Here is a 6,000-nt window from a genome sequence, read left to right on the forward strand (position 1 = left end):
CAAGCCAACCACCAGCTCCACCAAGCACCCTGCAACCAGCCCAAGCAACCTACCTGCTGCCCATAAATAACAGCCAATAACAAAAATTATGCTTTCTACCAATTCACTGCCATGCATGTATGCAATTTGTATACATGTGTGTTGCTGATGGGTGATGTGGCATACCCCACCCAGTGATTGTAACGAATAACACAACATGCACGCACACCTTTATCAATATGCACCAAAGTGGTTGGGCCACCTACCTTTATTACCTCCTCCTCAAACACCCACCCACCACTGTTCCACATTCCATCCTTACCTATCCTTTTTCCTGCCTCAACTTACCGGACTTCTGGTTAAAGAACCTGAACCTGAAACACTGCCTTCACTACAATAAAGAGCATTACAAGTAATGGACACCACCAAATCAAAGCCAAGGCAAGGATATACACAAGGGTACACACAATAGTGCACACAAGGTATACGCAAGGGTACACACTAGGGCATACACAATCCCTTGCAACGACTATGACCAAACGTGCGTATTCGCCTATGTGACCACAAATACGGCAACAAAACGGGTTATTTGAACAATGCCAATGCCTTGCATAGCATGGTAGATGAGTCCTGAAAACCAGCATTTGCGGTCACACTGGAGACCATGTTAATCTTCCTATGCTGTATAGAAATATACCTAGATGGATGAATGTTATTAGAACCAGCTGATCCAGCTGGCCTAGGAGTTTTAGGAATCCTCTGCAATGGGTTCGAACCTCATTCATTCTCTGATTTGTCTCTAGGAAAGGTTTTTTTTTTTATTATCACACTGGCCGATTCCCACCAGGGCAGGGTGGCCCGAAAATGAAAAATTTTCACCATCATTCACTCCATCACTGTCTTGCCACAAGGGTGCTTTACACTACAGTTTTTAAACTGCAACATTAACACCCCTCCTTCAGGCATTTGGTGCTCTGCACCAAATGTCTTTTTATCATATGTAGTGGTAGTATCTTCCATTCATCTTCTGATAATAATCCATATCAACTGTATCTTTAAGGCATCAAGGCAGCTGCCATTAAACAAGCAGGAATAACACAGCTAAATATTTTCCAGTCGTCATGCACATCTAGCCTTGGCTGTAATGTGCGAGGAAAAGCTCAAAGAACATTGGCAGAATTCCCGATACGAGACAGCCGTTACCCCGCAATTAGAATTCTAACTACAACAGCTGTCGTTACGCGGGGAGACATGAGTAAACTTAACAGTGTCAGAGACTTCAAGCTTCCCTCACCAACTTGTTAATGATATTCGAAGTGCACCATCTGTAGTGACTCACTAGCACACAGCACCACCTGTGGCTTCACCAGTACACCACTACCTGTGGCGATTCTCCAGCTCATCACCTGTGGTTTCACCAGTACAGCACCACCTATGAACTCACTAGTACACCACCACCTGTGGTGGTGGTGTACTGGTGAGGCGTACCTGTGGTGAGGTGTACCTATGGTGGTGTACGTATTACACCTACGTATTACAAATTATCGAAACCCATTCGCTGAAATACAGCAAATTTCAGTTTCTCGAGATATATGAAATAATAATCAAATTGATGGTATTACATAAACATATTAATCAAGCTGAGGAAGGACGGAGGGGAACTCACTGGGAGCGACGAGAAAGTATGGGGGGAACTCACCTCAAGATTCAGAAAGATATTCACAATGAAGACACAGAGGCTTCCGGCAAACTGAGGGAGTTGGGTGCACAAGCAAGTGCTGAACATATTGCACACAATCGACGAGGTGGTAAAGAAACTGCTAGGTGAACCAGACATCTCGAAGACGGTGAGTCCAGATAACATCTCTCTGTGGGTCCTGAGAGAAGGAGCAGATGTGTGCCACTTACAATAATCTTCAATAAAACTATTGAAACAGGGCAACTGCCTGAGGTGTGGAAGACAGCAAACATACCCCTGATTTCTTAGAAAGGATACAGACAGGCAGCAAAAAAACTACAGACTTGTGTCACTCACATGTATGGTATGTAAAGCTATGGAGAAGATTTTCAGAAGAGTGGTGGAGTACCTAGAAAGGATGGGTTCATAATGACAACCAGCATGGCTTCAGGGAAGGGAAATCCTGCTTCACAAACCTTCTGGAGCTCTATGATAAGATAACAGTAGTAACAACGAAGACCATCGAAGAGGCAGTACTAGGAGCTATGAATCAGCACCTGTAGCCACAAATAGATTAGTACACACACACACACACACACACGCACACATACACACACAGGATCCATACAGAGCTTTAAGCAGAGGTATGATAAAGCTCACGGTACAGGGAGAGTGACCTAATAGCGACCAGTGAAGAGGCGGGGCCAGAAGCTTGGACTCGACCCCTGCAACATCAACTAGGTGAGTACACACATACTCCCTCTCTCCCTCTCCCTCTGTCTGTCTGTCTGTCTGTCTGTCTCTCTCTCTCTCTCCCTAATCTCTCTCCCCCCCTAATCTCTCCCTGCCACTGTCCCCCTCCTCCCACATCATATCCTTCTTCCCTGCCATCCATATATCCCCTAGTACCCCCTAAATCTCTCCCTGCCACTGTCCCCCCTCCCACCTCATATCCCTCTCTCCCCTGCCCTGCCTCCCCCTCTTCCCCTCCATACAACACACAGGTATCACAAACACCCACTCGAAAGCTCACAGGCTTGTTCTGGGGATCAATGGATTGCCCAAGAAGGCCGAGAACCAGGGGTCTGGTGGAACCTGGGATGGAAGATTGGGAGGCAGAGCTCAAAAAAAGGGAGGAAGTCTGGGGAAGGAAACTAGAAGATCTTGGCAGGAAAATGGAGGAGAGGATAGCTGCAGAGAGCAGGAAGTGGGAGCAACATGTAATAGAAGCAGAAGCTAAGATACAGTGCTTAGAAGAGGAACTGAGAAACCTGAAACAGCTTAAAGAGAAAAATGACAGCACAGACATAACATTAGATACTTCTGCATCAGGCACAGACAAGGGGCCTGGAGGGAGCATAGATGCTATACTGCATAGAAGGGCCCTATCAGACCCACATGGGGCCAAGGCAAAGATGGGGAACACACTAGGAACAAATGAGAGGTCTGAAGACAACGAAGAGGCTATGACATATGCAGAGACTCTAACAGACGCCTGCAGGGGCCAGAAACAGCTGAGCAGGAAAGACAGTCCACTGAGCATAGGGGCCTCAGCCAGGGAAGGGCTTGAAGGAAGGAACGTTCCAATGGAAGGAACGAAAACACCTCAGAGGATGCAATGGGAGACACAGTGGTAGGAGGAAAGGGTGAGATCAGTTTTTGTCTATGGGCTCCAGGAAGTTGAAGGGGAAACTTATGATGAAAAGAAACAGGAGTACAAAAAAGTGATTGAAGGTATCATGAAAGCAATAGGTGAGGGCGACATAACCCAGGTGGCAAATTATCGGAGAATTGGGTGGTTTGCAAGGGGATGAAAACAGCCTCTCAAAGTAATTTTCAAGGCAGAATCAACTCGAACCATGATTCTGCAGGAGAAAGCATGACTGAGAAACAAACAAGAGTACCAGAGTGTGTACCTCGATTGAGACAGAACACAAGAGGAAAGGTTGATACTGAAAGAAAGAGTACAAAAACGAAAGGAGAAACAAGAGGAATTGACAAAGATGAGAAGAAGAACCCAGATGCAGGTGGAAGGGCAAACACACCCTCCATAAAGAACCGCAGGACTCCAACCGCGACAACCCTAAAGCAACTGAGCAATCTAAACCGACACTCACACACTGATCCCTCTGCCCCCACCCCCAACACTTCAAACCCCACCCATAGAGCAACCCCCTATTGGAACTCTGCCCCCACCCCCATTGCAACTCCCTGTAGGCCCCCACCAGGGCTATTGATCCCCCAACCCTAATCTTCTATCAGGATCACAGTATTAAAAAAGAAGTTGTAGGTTTAGTATATGAACGCAGATGGAAAAACGAATAAATATGAGGAGTGGCATGAAAGAACCAATGAGAAGTCTCCAGACATCATAGCAGTCACAGAAACGAAACTCACTGATACAATAGCAGACGCAATCTTTTCACCAGGATATCAGATCCTGAGGAAAGATAGAAGAATCAGAGGGAGAGGAGGGGTTGCACTGCTCATAAAAGATCAATGGAGACTTGAGGAAATGGAAGGCATGGACGAAATTGGAGGAAGGGACTACATAGCAGGTACACTTCAGTCTGGGGAACATAAGGTAGTCATTGCAGTGATGTATAATCCACCACAGAACTGCAGGAGGCCAAGAGAGGAATATGAAGAGAGCAACAGAGCAGTGGTGGGCACACTGGCCGAGGTGGCAAGAAGAGCTCACTCGAGCAGAGCAAAGTTACTTGTTATGGGTGATTTGAACCACAGGGAGATCGACTGGGAAAACCTGGAGCCACACGGGGATCCCGAAACATGGAGAGCCAAGATGATGAATGTGGTACTGGAAAACCATATGCATCAACATGATAAGGACACTACCAGAGAGAGAGAGGGGAGGATGAACCAGCAAGACTGGACCTTGTGTTCACCCTGAGCAGTTCAGACATTGAGGACATCACACACGAGAGGCCCCTTGGAGCTAGTGATCACATGGTTCTGTGTTTTGAATACATAGTAGAATTACAAGTAAAGAGGGTAACAGGAGTTGGATGGGAAAAGCCAAACTATAAACAGGGGGACTACACGGGTATGAGGAACTTCCTGCAGGAGGTTCAGTGGAACAAAGAATTGGCAGGAAAGTCAGTAAATGAAATGATGGAATACGTAACAACAAAATGCAGGGAGGCAGAGGAAAGGTTTGTTCCAAAGGGCAATATAAATAATGGGAAGACCAAAGCAAGTCCTTGGTTTACCCGAAGGTGTACTGAAGAAAAACTAAGTGCAACAGAGAATGGAAAAGATACAGGAGGCAAAGAACCCAGGAAAATAGAGAGACTAGTCGAAGAGCCAGAAACGAGTATGCACACTTAAGAAAGGAGGCCCAGTGACAGTATGAAAACGACATGGCATCGAAAGCCAAGTCTGACCCAAAACTGCTGTATAGCCACATTAGGAGGAAGACAAAAGTCTAAGACAAGGTGATCAGGCTGAGGAAAGAAGGTGGGGAACCCACCAGAAGTGATCAAGAGGTATGTGAGGAGCTCAACAAGAGATTTAAGGAAGTATTTGCAGTGGAGACAGGAAGGCCTCTGGGTGGACAGAACAGAGGGTGATGCCAACAAGGAAAATACCAACAAGTGTTATTTAACATAAACACAATTGAGGAGGAGGTAAAGAAGCTGCTAAGGGACCTTGATACCTTAAAGGCAATGGGACCGGACATCTCACCATGGGTCCCTAGAGAGGGAGCAAGAATGCTGTGTGTGCCACTAACCAAAATCTTCAATACATCCCTTGAAACTGGGCAACTACCTGAGGTATGGAAGACGGCAAATATAGTACCCATATTTAAAAAAGGAGACAGAAAAGAGGCACTAAACTATAGACCAGTGTCAATGACGTGCATAGTACACAAAGCAATGGAGAAGATTATCAGGAGGAGGGTGGTGGAGCACCTGGAATGGAACAAGAGTATAAACGCCAACCAGCACGGTTTTATTGAGGGCAAATACTGTGCCACAAACCTACTGGAGTTTTATGATAAACTAACAGAAGTAAGACACGAGAGAGAGGGATGGGTTGATTCCATTTTTTTGGACTGCAAGAAGGCCTTTGACACAGTTCCTCACAGGAGACTGGTGCAGAAGCTAGAGGATCAGGCGCATTTAGCAGAAGGATGCTGCAATTTTCAGAGATTACCTGACAGGGAGGCAACAACGAGTCATGGTACATGATGAGGTATCACAGTGGGCACCCGTGAGGAGCCGGGTCCCAAAGGGGTAGGTCCTAGGACCAGTGCTATTTCTGGTATATGTGAATGACATGATGGAAGGGTTAGACTCAGAAGTGTCTGTGTTTGCAGATGA

Source organism: Cherax quadricarinatus, chromosome 2 (genome assembly GCF_038502225.1).
Source record: "Cherax quadricarinatus isolate ZL_2023a chromosome 2, ASM3850222v1, whole genome shotgun sequence".
NCBI classification, from domain to species: Eukaryota; Metazoa; Arthropoda; class Malacostraca; order Decapoda; family Parastacidae; genus Cherax; species Cherax quadricarinatus.